Here is a 14,858-nt window from a genome sequence, read left to right as displayed (position 1 = left end):
AAGACCCAAGATCGGTTTATATGGCAGCTATATCAGGTTATGGACCGATTTGAACTATACTTGGCACACTTGTTGGATATCATAGCAAAACATGTCGTGCAAAATTTCATTTCAATCGGATAAGAATTGCGCACTCTAGAGGCTCAAGAAATCAAGACCCAAAATCGGTTTATATGGCAGCTATATCAAAACATGGACCGGTAAGGCCCATTTACAATACCAACCGACCTACACTAATAAGAAGTATTTGTGCAAAATTTCAAGCGGCTAGCTTTACTCCTTCGGAAGTTAGCGTGCTTTCGACAGACAGACGGACGGACGGACAGACGGACGGACAGACGGACGGACATGGCTAGATCGACATAAAATGTCACGACGATCAAGAATATATATACTTTATGGGTCTCAGACGAATATTTCGAGTAGTTACAAACAGAATGACGAAATTAGTATACCCCCCATCTTATGGTGGAGGGTATAAAAATAAGCGTACTATCATGTAGCGTACAAAACTCGCATGCCATTCATGACTTGCCTTGTCCCTCGGTCGGTCAAAAAAATTTTATTTTTTTTTCATTAAATTTATTTTGGTATTTCGTATTCAACAATAAACATTTTAGAGCTATTTTTAATTTTTTTTAAATTTAATAAATTGAGACAATTATTATTGCGCAGCAGTACTTATTTAATTATTTCATCATACTGTCACTCTCTACTAAATTTTACCATTAAAACTAATTTTAATAATTTTAGTGCCGCAGGGTATTGAACTCATGATCTCATGTTTGGTAGTCTTGCACGCATCCTCTAGCCTTCTTTATGATGGAGTAAATCAATAAGTACTACTCCACAATAAAAAGTGTCTCGATTAATTATATTAAAACAAGTAAAAGCGTGCTAAGTTCGGCCGGGCCGAATCTTATATACCCTCCACCATGGATCGCATTTGTCGAGTTCTTTTCCCGGCATCTCTTCTTAGGCAAAATAAAAGGATATAAGAAAAGATTTGCTCTGCTATTAGAGCGATATTAAGATATGGTCCGGTTTGGACCACAATTAAATTATATTTATGTTGGAGGCCTGTGTAAAATGTCAGCCAATTCGAATAAGAATTGCGCTCTTTGTGGGCTCAAGAAGTAAAATAGAGAGATCGATTTATATGGGAGCTGTATCGGGCTATAGACCGAGGAGGCTCAAGAAGTCAAGATCCCAGATCGGTTTATATGGCAGCTATATCAGGTTATGGATTGATTTGAACCATACTTGGCATAGTTGTTGGATATCATAACAAAATACTACGTGCAGAAATTCATTCAAATTGGATAAGAATTGCGCCCTCTAGAGGCTCAAGAAGTCAAGACCCAAGATCGGTTTATATGACAGCTATATCAGGTTATGGACCGATTTGAACCATATTTTTCACAGTTGTTGGATATCATAACAGAATACTACGTGCAGAAATTCATTCAAATTGGATAAGAATTGCGCCCTCTAGAGGCTCAAGAAGTCAAGACCCAAGATCGGTTTATATGACAGCTATATCAGGTTATGGACCGATTTGAACCATATTTGGCACAGTTGTTGGATATCATAACAAAATACTACGTGCAGAAATTCATTCAAATTGGATAAGAATTGCGCCCTCTAGAGGCTCAAGAAGTCAAGACCCAAGATCGGTTTATATGACAGCTATATCAGGTTATGAACCGATTTGAACCATACTTGGCACAATTGTTGGATATCATAACGAAACACGTAGTGCGAAATTTCATTCCAATCGGATAAGAATTGCGCACTATAGAGGCTCAAGAAGTCAAGACCCAAGATCGGTTTATATGGCAGCTATATCAAAACATGGACCGATAAGGCCCATTTACAATACCAACCGACCTACACAAATAAGAAGTATTTGTGCAAAATTTCAAGCGGCTAGCTTTACTCCTTCGGAAGTTAGCGTGCTTTCGACAGACAGACGGACGGACGGACATGGCTAGATCGACATAAAATTTCACGACGATCAAGAATATATATACTTTATGGGGTCTAAGACGAATATTTCGAGTAGTTACAATCAGAATGACGAAATTAGTATACCCCCCATCTTATGGTGTAGGGTATAAAAAGGGAGAAACCACTCTAATTTTTTATACCCACCACCGAAGGATGGGGGTATATTCATTTTGTCATTCCGTTTGCAACACATCGAAATATCCATTTCCGACCCTATAAAGTATATATATTCTTGATCAGCGTAAAAATCAAAGACGATCTAGCCATGTACGTCCGTCTGTCCGTCTGTCTGTTGAAATCACGCTACAGTCTTTAAAAATAGAGATATTGAGCTGAAATTTTGCACAGATTCTTTTTGTCCATAAGCAGGTTAAGTTCGAAGATGGGCTATATCGGACTATATCTTGATATAGCCCCCATATAGACCGATCCGCCGATTTAGGGTCTTAGGCCCATAAAAGCCACATTTATTATTCGATTTTGTTGAAATATGGGACAGTGAGTTGTGTTAGGCCCTTCGACATCCTTTGTCAATTTGGCTCAGATCGGTCCAGATTTGGATATAGGTGCCATATAGATCGATCCTCCGATTTAGGGTCTAAGGCCCATAAAAGCCACATTTATGGTCCGATTTCGCTGAAGTTTGGGACAGTGAGTTGTCTTAGGCCCTTTGACATGTTTCTTTAATTTGGTCTAGATTTGGATATAGCTGCCATATAGACCGATCCTCCGGTTTAGGGTCTTAGGCCCACAAAAGCCACATTTATTATCCGATTTTGATGAATTTCGGGGCAGTGAATTGTGTAAGGCCCATCGACATCCTTCGTTAATTTGGCTCAGATCGGTCCAGATTTGGATATAGCTGCCATATAGATCGATCCTCCGATTTATGGTGTAAGGGCCATAATAGCCACATTCATTATCCGATTTTGCTGAAATTTGGGACAGTGAGATGTGTTAGGCCCTTTGACATATTTCTTTAACTTGGTCCAGATCGGTTCAAATTTGGATATAGCTGCAATATAGACCGATTTCTTGATTTATGGTTTTGGGCCCATAAAATGCTCATTTATTGCCCGATGTCCCCGAAATTTGGAACAGTGAGTTAAGTTAAGCCCCTTAACATACTTCTGCAATATCGCACAGATCGGTCCAGATTTGGATATAGCTGCCATATAGACCGATATCTAGGTTTTAGGTTTTGGGGCCATAAAAGACGCATTTATTGTCCGATGTCGCTGAAATTTGAGACAGTGAGTTTTGTTAGGCTCTTCGACGTCCTTCTTCAATTTTGCCCAGATCGGTCCAGATTTGGATATAGCTGCCATAAAGACCGATATCTAGGTTTTAGGTTTTGGGGCCATAAAAGAGGCATTTATTGTCCGATTTCGCCGAAATTTGGGACAGTGCTCAGTGTTAGGCTCTTCGACATGTTTATGCAACTTGGCCCAAATCGGTCCAGATTTGGATATAGCTGCCATGTAGACCGATATCTCGATTTAAAGTCTTGGCCCCATAAAAGGCGCATTTATAATCCGATTTCACTGAAATTTGACACAGTGACTTATGTTCGGCTATTCGACATCCGTGTCCTATATAGTTCAGATCGGTATGAGGTATATGAGTATAAGGTATGAAATTTTCACCGAATTTTGATGAAAGGTGGTTTACATATATACCCGAGGTGGTGGGTATCCAAAGTTCGGCCCGGCCGAACTTAACGCCTTTTTACTTGTTTTTTCTGAATACGAAATTTATATGTTTTAAGCCGAATTTCCTAAAACTAAAGAATTTGTTGAAAGTCAATAAAATTTCAATAATTTTGTCTGTCAAGTCTCTTATAGAGACTTACTTACGGACTTCAACAAATAACGCCTTCGATTTATTGCTAAAATTCGTTGAGAATTTAAAGTTTTACATACAAATTTGGAAGTTTTTTTTTCTAAGTGTTATTTTTTTCTGTGTAGGGTGTGGTATTCTGGGTCATACTTTGCCTGTAGTGATTTCTTTAATACTTAAATGCGCATAACTTTCGATTTACCGCAACGATTTGATTGCAATGAACCACACGTTCAATCACCAAAGTATATGAAAAATTACAAATAAGTAGTTAATATTGTATAATAGGTTTTTTGTTTTTTATACCCTCCACCATACAACGGGGGTATGCTTATTTCATCATTCTGTTTCACCTCGAAATATGCGTCTGAGACCCCATAAAGTATATATATTCTTGACGTCATGTCATTTTAAGTCGATCTAGCCATGTCCGTCCGTCTGTCTGTCGAAAGCACGCCAACTTTCGAAGGAGTAAAGCTAGCCGCTTGAAATTTTGCAAACATACTTTTTATTAGTGTAGTCGGTTGGGATTGTAAATGGGCCAAATCGGTCCATGTTTTAATATATCTGCCATATAAGCTGATCTTGGGTCTTGACTTCTTGAGCCTCTAGAGGGTGCATTTCTAGTCCGATTTGAATGAATTTTTGCACGTGGTGTTTTGGCATCACTTCCAAAAACTGTGTTAAGTATGATTCAAATCGGCTCATAACCTGATATAGCCCGCATATAAACCCGAACTTGCCTTCTTGAGCCAATAGAGCGCGCAATTCTCATCCAATTTGACTGAAAGTTTGCATGAGGTGTTTTGTTATGACTTCCAATAACTGTGCTAGGTATAGCGCAAATCAGTACATAACCTGATATAGCTGCCATATAAACTTATCTGGGACTTCTTGAGCCTCTAGAGGGCGCAATTCTCATCCGATTTGGCAGAAATTTTGTACAATGGCTTCTCTTATGACCTTCAACATTCGTGTTCAATATAGTATGAATCGATCATAGTATGAATCGACCGTTGAGTGAATCGGACGTGTTTTTGTTTCGCTCCTCAAATAAATAAATAAATATTCGTATCTCGGAATAGGTACTACCTATTACGAAAAAAATTTAAAGCGTTTTGGAGTAGGTTAGAAATGGACTCCAAAGACTCAACATCTGCAGTGGCGTCAGACCGCAGCATGTTGTCCTCCCCTCCTATAGGTGTGAGTAATGCTATAGTCGAGTGTAATGCTTCAAGCGCACAACTAGTCGTCAGACTAATAAATGAGGAAGAGACGGATAAACCTAAGGGATGAACAGTTCGTCCCCATGCTTTAAGTCAAAGTGGAGTTTCTGACTCAGATTTAAACAGCGACTGTGTCAATAAAACAGTCATCGCAGCCGAATCGAACGATGAGGGCATTGGGATGGATTGGCTTTGCTAAGCTCACAAGCAGACCGAGAAAGCGATCCGGTGCACGACGAAGGAGACAGAGGAGTATGTACCGGCAGCGTAATCGGGAAAAAGTGCAGGATGCTGGAAGGGATACAACTGACATTCCATAACATAACACTACTAAAATACTGAAGAAGAAAAAGAGCTCCCCGCTTTCAAGTACTCTAGGAAAACCAAGCCAGCCATCCCGCAATGGAGACTCCAGACTGTGTCCTGCGGTGGTGGACAAAGTTGGAACAGGAACGAAGGAAGCGCGCACGGCCCCTGAGTCTTCATGGAGGACTGTGACTTCCAAAAGGCCACAGCCATCACGGAAGGGGAAGATGGTCACTGAGAATGGCAGGGAGTGGCAGGGAAGCACAACAGAGATGAGCTGACTTATGCAGCCATCAATATCGGCTGTGCATCCGGTAGGATTCCACCAGATCATCGGTTCCAAATGGAGGATCTCGTTAACGATCGGATTTTTGAACATGTGTGGAACTCTGTAGAGGGTCCACCCATACAAATGATGAGCTGTGATTGTAGAGGGGACATCTTTACGCTGCGTTGTGCGTCGGTGGAATGTATTGATACCGTCAAACAGCTCGTCAGAGGTATTCACGCTCCCTGGGAGGGCGCAAAGCTCGGCCTTGTAAGAAAGGTGGATATTCCCCAGCTCACAAAGTCTACGGACTACATCAAGGGATGGGGCAGTAAATTTGAAACGGAACGCATGTTGGGATTCTTGGGCAAGCAAAACCATGGTTTGGTCGCAGAGAAGTGGGAGGTCTTTTACAGTTGGTATTGATCAAGTCTCCGTGACGAGTTTGGCTAAGACTAAAGGCATGGCGCACAACGGGAGCAAAGCTGTCTTTTTCAAGATTGGGAAGACTAGGATAGGCAGAAATTCTCATTCTGCGACACCAGGCCGTGCAGTGGCAGGTGACTCAACACCGCCCAACAAACAGGGGGCCGACAACGAGACAATCACGGCATCTCTCAATATTGGAAAGACTAGGAGAAGCAATGATCCTAATACTAAAATATCAGACAGTGCAGTGGCGAGAGACCCAACACAGCCTAAGAAACAGGAACCCGACGACAGACCCATCACCGACTTAAAGATTCGGAATACTGGGATAGGTAACATTATTGAAAAATTAGGCAGCGCAGCTACAGGAGACTCAATGCAACCCAAACGAACAGGGAGCCGATGATGGTACCATCATCTACTCCCAAGAAGCCCATTTACTTAAGACTTGGTAGGCTAAGATAGGCAAAGATCCTAGTATTGAAACATCAGGCAGAACAGGGAATGGAAACCCAATAAAGCTTAACGAACAGGGACCAAGCGATGGAAAGTCAATGCAGTCTAAAGAACAGTGAGCAGACTATGAGATTATCACCTACTCCCAAGATGCCCATTTACTGGAGGACCAATGATTGAGGTAATCCAGATAAACCTCCACCGGAGCGAGACTGCTATACACGCTATGATGGAGAAAATCAGCAAGGGCAAGATTCATATTGCCTTAATTCAGAAGCCATGGACGACCCGGAACAAAGTCTCTGGACTAAACCATATCAACTACCAATTATTCTATGCTATTATGGTACTCGGCCGAGGACCTGCGTTATTTGTCATAGAAATTTGAATTATATACTTTCCCCAGAGTTTTCAACGTCGGATGCAACAGTGGTGAGACAGGGAGACCTTGAGGCACACCTGGCATCACTTTATCTGCCTTTCGACTCTCCGACACCGCCACCCACGTCGGAGTCGATTTCTCACCACTTTTCGTGGGGTAGCACCAACACTAATAAGCGGGGCCAAGCCCTGGCAGAGTTCTAGAATACTAACGACCTAATAACACTTAATATTGGTAACACCGCTACCGGGAGATGAGGTTCAGGATTGGAGGGGGCTCCATGGAACACTTTTTCTCTGACCATCGCTACATTATCCGATAAGCTTCCAGAATAAGTTGAAAACCAACTGGACAAAATTCGGCAGGCTACTCAGAAAAAGACTTGGGCAAGTTAATTTAGATGGTCCAAGCATAGACGACTGACGAGAATGTCAACAGGATTACGACTGCACTGGTGGGATCCTTCGAAGATAGTTGTCCTCTTCGGGAAAGGAAATCAGCCCAAGATAAACCCTGGATGACCGGGGAGATTCGCAATATTGGGAAAGAGATCCGCAGACTTTTTAACAGAGCACTCTTAAAGAGGCGGAAGATTATTGCAATGTGCATTACACACGGCTCAAGGAATACAATAAGATTACCAGAGCGGCAAAACGTGCCTCCTGGCAGCTTTTCTACAGAAAGAGGCAGACTATATGGCGCCTCGTCGGGCCATAATTTTCACATCGTGCCTAGTACTTTCATATACTCCCAAAGCCTGGCAGGAGAAAAGGGTGGTGTTTATACCTAAGCCCGGCAAGGCAAGTTATGCTACACCAAAAGCCTACAGACCCATAAGGAGGGATAAGAATCCGTCTGCTACGCAGACGATGTTATAGTACTTCTAAGAGGTAAGGATCCGAACGAGCTATGCAGAAGGGCCGAAAGGGTCTTGCATATGGCATATGACTGGGCTAGACACAGAGGTCTCAATGTCAACCCAGAGAAGGCGGAAGTATGTCTGTTTCTGAGAAGACGAAGTTGGCCCAATTTAACGTACCACGTTTCCTCAATGAGACGATTTCGATATCTGACAAGGTCAAATACTTAGGTGTGATCTTGGACAGGAAACTGAATTGGAAGTGTCACATTCAGGAGCGTATTGAGAAGGCTCACAGATGGCACTATGTAGACTGGGCGTAGGCTCGAAATGGGGCCTGAATCCGATGAAAGTCTACTGGCTCTACAGCAGCGTGATTGGACCAATACTTACTTACACCTATTCTACGTACACGACCCATTGAAATACAGATAAAGTGTGAGGCAGCCACTACGGCTATGAGACTTAAGGCGATGGGAGAATGGATTGAGGATGGGACCAGCTCATACCTTCGCGGTATAATCGAGGCGGCGGTAGAAAACCTGGAAGGAAGTGGATCGGATACCTGAGATGAACCTTGAAGTCGAGTGCGATGCACTGCTGTCATCGGCACAGTCTTGGATTGACGGAACCCTAGCATTGCCATCTGGAAGATCATGTTACTCGGATGGATCAAAGCTAGAGGACAGAGTGGTCCTGGGGGTTTACATTGAAAACCTAGGGACTGACATCTGTTTTAGACTGCCTGACCATAATACGGTCCTGCAGGCGGAGATCCGGGCGATCACGGAAAGCGTGAAGTGGTGTGGTGCTAACGCGAGGACGTCAAGTCTGAACATCTTTACCGACAGTAAAATTGACATAAGGGTAATAACAACAAGGACGGTAAGGACACGACCAGTCTTGCAGTGTGAGAAGGAGATTAACGCCTTCTCTGAGGATAGCAAAATCCGCATCGTTTGGGTGCCGGGCCATAACGGAGTAAGGGAAATGAAAAGGCAGACGATTTGGCGGTGAAGACAAGAGGACTGCCGTCAATAAATTTAATTAGCCCGAAGCCTTTCGGGTCGACGCAGTCCGAGTTAAGGGAATGGGCGACGAATGCGCATGCAACATTGTGGAACAGCGAAACGGTCGATAGGACGTCGAAAATCCTATGGGGGAATCCAAATCGTAAGAACGAGGCTATTACAGAAAGAAATTAAGAAAGAGGTCAGTATAGCTATTGGTATCTTAATGGGACACATAGGACGAGCTCACTAATGTAAAATCGGTGCGGCAATTAGCATGTGTAAGGCATACGGAGAATGTGATGAGACGTTGGAGCATTTCCATTGTCATTGCCCGTCTTTCACTTCTAACAGATACCGGCACTTAGGTGGAGACACAATTCCAGACATGAACCAACTTAGGGGAGTGGTATTGAATACAACTAAGGATTTTGTAAGTAGATGTCCACAACAAGCCGATTACTGGCTTAGATGTATGTCCATAGTGGCATGCGGCGGATTAATATCTGCACCCTCTTTTCAACCTAACCTAACCTGAGCCCTTACAAGGCGCAATTCTTATCCGAATGAACTGAAACATTACACAATGTTCAGTATTCATTTATGGTCCGAATCGGACTATAATTTGATACAGCTCCAATAGTATAGCAGATTTATTCAATATTCTTTGTTTGCCTAAAAAGAGATACCGCGCATAGAACTCGACAAATGCGATCCATGGTGGAGGGTATATAAGATTCCGCCCGGCCAAAAGTACAAACAAGTAAGACCGCTCTTACTTGTTTGTACTTTTTTAGTTTCGCTCCAATTTTAAAGACGCTCTATGGGGTTTAGATTAGGGCTTTGAGCATGCCATTCTAATTTTTCAACATTATTTTCTACAAAATATTTTTTAGCGACCTTACTCGTGTGCTTGGGGTCGTTGTCTTGTTGAAAGATGAACTCCCCCAAGCCCATTTCCTCCGCACTACTATAAAGATTTCCCTCTAAAATAATTACATAGTGCTCTCCAGTCATTTAAGAGTAAATTTTTACAAGCCTACCAACTCCTGAAAAGGAAAAACATCCCCACACCATGAGTCTTCCTTCACCCTGTTTTACAGTATGTATCAGGTTTTCGATTTCAGCCTTTGTGTTGGTTCACACCTCACTGTTTTCCGATTTTTTGCAATTTTTTAGTTCATATTTTGACTCGTCTGTCCAAACGAGGTTATTCCAAAATGATTCGGGCTGTCGTAAAAGATTTCCTCTTTGCTACAATTGTAATATGATCATCCTCAATATGATCATCGTCGTCTAACGTTTTCAGCCACATATTTTTTTAAATTTTTTTTGACTTCCTTATTTTATACAAAGCAATAATTTTTCTGACCCCAGATTCGGATATTTTATACTCAAAGCTTTCAATTTCATCCACTTTCCGCGATCTTGTACCAACATATCTTTTTGAGTTGCGGTTCAGGGCTTCATTTCGAAAAAGTAATGGTCCATGCTTATTTAATATATATTTAAGTAATATTGAAAAAAAGTTAGGTACTTTGCTACAAATTATTCTTTTTTAATAACTTACCACAAATTTTGTAAAAAACAAGTTAAAAGGCGTTAAGTTCGGCCGGGCCGAACTTTGGATACCCACTACCTCGGGTATATATGTAAACCACATTTTATCAAAATCTGGAGAAAATTGCATACATCGCAGTTATATTGAAATATGTTCCGATTTGGACCAAACACTAATAAGTACAAATCATTGTTCAATTGTGTATAGCAAAATATTCGTCTTTTTAGTAGCTATATCTAAAAATAAACCGATCTGAACCATATACGACACGGATGTCGAAAAGCCTAACATAAGTCTCTGTGTCAAATTTCTGTGAAATCGGATTATAAATGCGCCTTTTATGGGGCCAAGATTTTAAACCGAGATATCGGTCTACATGGTAGCTACATCCAACTCTGGACTGCTTTGGGCCAAGTTGCAGAAAAATGTCGAAGAGCCTAACACAACTCACTGTCCCAAATTTGGTCGAAATTGGACAATAAATGCGCCTTTTATGGGCCCAAAAACCATTAATGGAGAGTTAGGTCTATATGGCAGCTATATTCAAATCTGGACCGCTCTCAGCCAAATTGAAGAAGGATGGCGAAAAGCCTAACACAACTCACTGTCTCAAATTTCAGCGACATCGGACAATAAATGCGCCTTTTATGGCCCCAAAACCTAAAACCAAGAGATCGGTCTATATGGCAGCTATATCTAAATCTTTACCGATCTGTGCCATATTGCAGAATTATGTCAAGGAGCTTAACTTAAATCGCTGTCCCAAATTTAGTCCGATCTGAACCATATTTGGGTCCTATATAGGAGGAGTAAAATTACTCAATGTTTCAAATTTCAACAAAATCGGTTAAAAATAAAGCTTTTGTGGGCTTTAGACCCTTTATCTGGAAATCGGTCTATATGGCAGCTATACCTAAATATAGTCCGATTTGATCCATGTTTAGGTCAGATATTAGAAGGCTTAGAATAACCCTGTGTTTAAAATTTCACCTAAATCGGAAAATACATACAGCTTTTACGCTCTTCAACCGCTTTATCGGCAGATCGGTCTATATAACAGCCATATCTAAATATAGTCCGATCTGAAGCGTATTTGAGTCCTGTTTTAGGAGGCGTAAAACTACTTATTGTTTCAAATTTCAGCGAAATCGGTCAAAAAAATAAAGCTTTTATGGGCTACAGACCCTTAATCGGGAGATCGGTCTATATGTCACCTATATCTAAATATAGTCTGATCTGAACCATATTTGGATCCTATGTTAGGAGGCGTAAAAGTACTCAATGTTTCCAATTTCAGCGAAATCGGTTAAAAAATAAAGCTTTTATGGGCTTTAGACCCTTTATCTGGAGATCGGTCTATATGGCAGCTATACCTAAATATAGCCTGATTTTATCCATATTTAGGTCATATATCAGGAGGTGTAAGATAACTCTCTGTTTCAAATTTCAGCGAAATCGGGAAATGATTAAAGCTTTAATGAGCTTCAGATCCTTTATCGGCCGATCGGAATATATGACAGCTATATATAAATGCAGTCGGATATGAAGCATATTTGGGTCAAATGTCAAGAGGCCTAAAACTACTCACTGTTTCAAATTTCAGCGAAATCGGATGAAAAATAAAGCATTTATGGGCATTATACCCTTTATCGGAAAATCGGTTTATATAGCATATTTATCCAAACACGGTCCGATTTGGCCCGTTCAAGAACTTAACCAGCGTGCACTAAAAAGACGTATTTGTGCCACATTTCAGCTCAACATCTCAATTTTTGAAGGCTCTAGAGTGATTACAACAGACAGACGGACAGACGGATGGACGGACAGACACAAGGACATGGTTAAATCGACTAAGAATTTTACGACGATCCGAAATATATATACTTCGTAGGGTCGGAAATTGATATTTCGATGTGTTGCAAACGGAATGACTAAATGAATATACCCCCTATCCTACGGTGGTGGGTGTAAAATCAGTACTGGTAACGGGAGGAAACGTACCGCAACTGGTACCATTTAATACTTTCATTACAAATGGAGCTAGAGGTCTGAAATTTGGCATCTAGATACAACTAGGAAATATATGTTGGGTGACTATATAATGTATTCAAAATTCGTACATTTTTGTACCATAATTGGTACCATTTCGTACTTTCTTTACAGATGGAGGTAGAGGTCTGTAATTTAACATGCAGGTACAATGATCTTTTTATACCCTCCACCATAAGATGGGGGTCTACTAATTTCGTCATTATGTTTGTAACTACTCGAAATATTCGTCTGAGACCCCATAATGTATATATATTCTTGATCGTAGCGACATTTTATGTCGATCTAGCCATGTCCGTCCGTCTGTCCGTCCGTCCATCCGTCCGTCTGTCTGTCGAAAGCACGCTAATTTCCGAAGGAGTAAAGCTAGCAGTTTAAAATTTTGCACAAATACTTCTTATTAGAGTAGGTCGGTTGGTATTGTAAATGGGCCATATCGGTCCATAACCTGATATAGCTCCCATATAAACCGATCATGGGTCTTGACTTCTTGAGCCACTAGAGTGCGCATTCTTATCCGATTAGAATGAAATTTTGCACGACGTGTTTTGTTATGATATCCAATAACTGTGCCTAGTATGGTTCAAATCGGTTCTGATATAGCTGTCATATAAACCGATCTTGGGTCTTGACATCTTGAGCCCCTAGAGGGCGCAATTCTTATCCGATTATGGTTCGAATCGGTCCTGATATAGCTGTCATATAAACCGATCTTGGATCTTGACATCTTGAGCCCCTAGAGGGCGCAATTCTTATCCGATTTGAATGCATTTTTGCACGAAGTGTTTTGTTATGATATCCAACAAACTGTGCCAAGTGTGGTTCAAATCGGTTCATAACCTGATATAGCTGTCATATAAACAGATCTGGGGACTTGACTTCTTGAGCTTCTAGAGGACGCAATTCCTATCCGATTTGGCTGAAATTTTCATGAAGTATTTTATTCTTACTTTCAACAATTGTGTCAAATAAGTTTTAAATCGGTTCATTACCTGATATAGCTGCCATATAAACCGATCTGGGATCTTGACTTCTTGAGCCTCTAGAGGTCGCAATTATTATCCGATTTGCCTGAAATTTTGTACTACGGATCCTCTCATGACCATCAACATACGTGTTTATTATTATCTGAATCGGTTTATAGCCCGATACAGCTCCCATATAAATCGATCTCGCTTTTTTACTTCTTGAGCCCCCAAAGGGCGAAATTCTTATTCGAATTTGCTGACTGTAATTTAATTCTGGTCCAAACTGAACTATATCTTGATATCGCTCTAATAGTAGAGCAAATCTTTTCTTATATCCTGCTTTGCCTAAGAAGAGATGCCGGGAAAAGAACTCGACAAATGCGATCCATGGTGGAGGGTATGTAAAATTCGGCCCGGCCGAACTTAGCACGCTTTTACTTGTTACAATTCGTACATTTTGGATCCAAAATTGTTACAATTTTGTACTTTCTGTTCAGATGGATCTGAGGTCTTAAATTTGCCATGTAGGTGCAAATAAGAACTATATGATAGGTGACTAAATATTCTATTAAAATCCGTACATTTGAGAACCATTTGGTACTTTCTGTTTATATGTTCATACATTCCGAAATTTGGAATGGGTGACTAAATGATCCATTCAAAATTCGTACATTTTGTTACCAAAAAGTGCAAACTAGGTACCTAAACATACAAAATGTCACTTTCTTTACAAATTGAGCTAAAGTGCTCAAAATTGCGATTCATATATACCTTTACAATATATATTGGGGACTTAATGATTTTTCCGATGTATTGTTCTTCTTGGTACCATTTAATTCTTGCTTTACAGAAAGGGTCCTATTTCTAAAATTTTATACGCAAGTATAACAACACTTCATAATCTTATAAACTGAGTGCCACCACCATAGGATAGGGGGTATATTCATTTAGTCATTCCGTTTGCAACACATCGAAATATCAATTTCCGACCCTACAAATATATATATTTCGGATCGTCGTAAAATTCTAAGACGATTTAACGATGTCAGTGTGTCTGTCCGTCCGTCTGTTGTAATCACTCTACAGCTTTCAAAAATTGAGATGTTGAGCTGAAATGTGGCGCAGATACGTCTTTTTGATGCACGCTGGTTAAGTTCATGAACGGGCCAAATCGGACCATATTTGGATATATCTGCTATATAGACCTATTTTCCGATAAAGGGTATAATGCCCATAAATGCTTTATTTTTCATCCGATTTCGCTGAAATTTGAAACAATAAGTTTCAGTTTTAGTTTTACGCCTCCTAACATAGGACTCAAATATGCTTCAGATTGGACTATATTTATATATACAGCTGTATATACAGTAGCTGTCATATACACCGATCTGCCGATAAAGGATCTGAAGCCCATAAAAGCTCTATTTATCAACCGATGTCGCTGAAATTTTAAACAGTGGGTAGTTTTAGTTCTCCCAACATCCGTCCCAAATAT

General features: G+C 40.7%; 1 protein-coding gene across 4 annotated transcripts in view; it reads right to left on the bottom strand.

The window, feature by feature from the left end:
- The window catches only part of LOC106094435 (protein spaetzle 5), a 216,147-nt gene that overhangs the window by 13,268 nt on the left and 188,021 nt on the right, over positions 1-14,858 (bottom strand). The gene's annotated exons all lie outside the window — the stretch shown is intronic.

Source organism: Stomoxys calcitrans, chromosome 1 (genome assembly GCF_963082655.1).
Source record: "Stomoxys calcitrans chromosome 1, idStoCalc2.1, whole genome shotgun sequence".
Lineage (NCBI taxonomy): Eukaryota > Metazoa > Arthropoda > Insecta > Diptera > Muscidae > Stomoxys > Stomoxys calcitrans.
The sequence above is the reverse complement of the archived record's forward strand: the minus strand, read 5'-3'. Positions and strand labels throughout refer to the sequence as shown.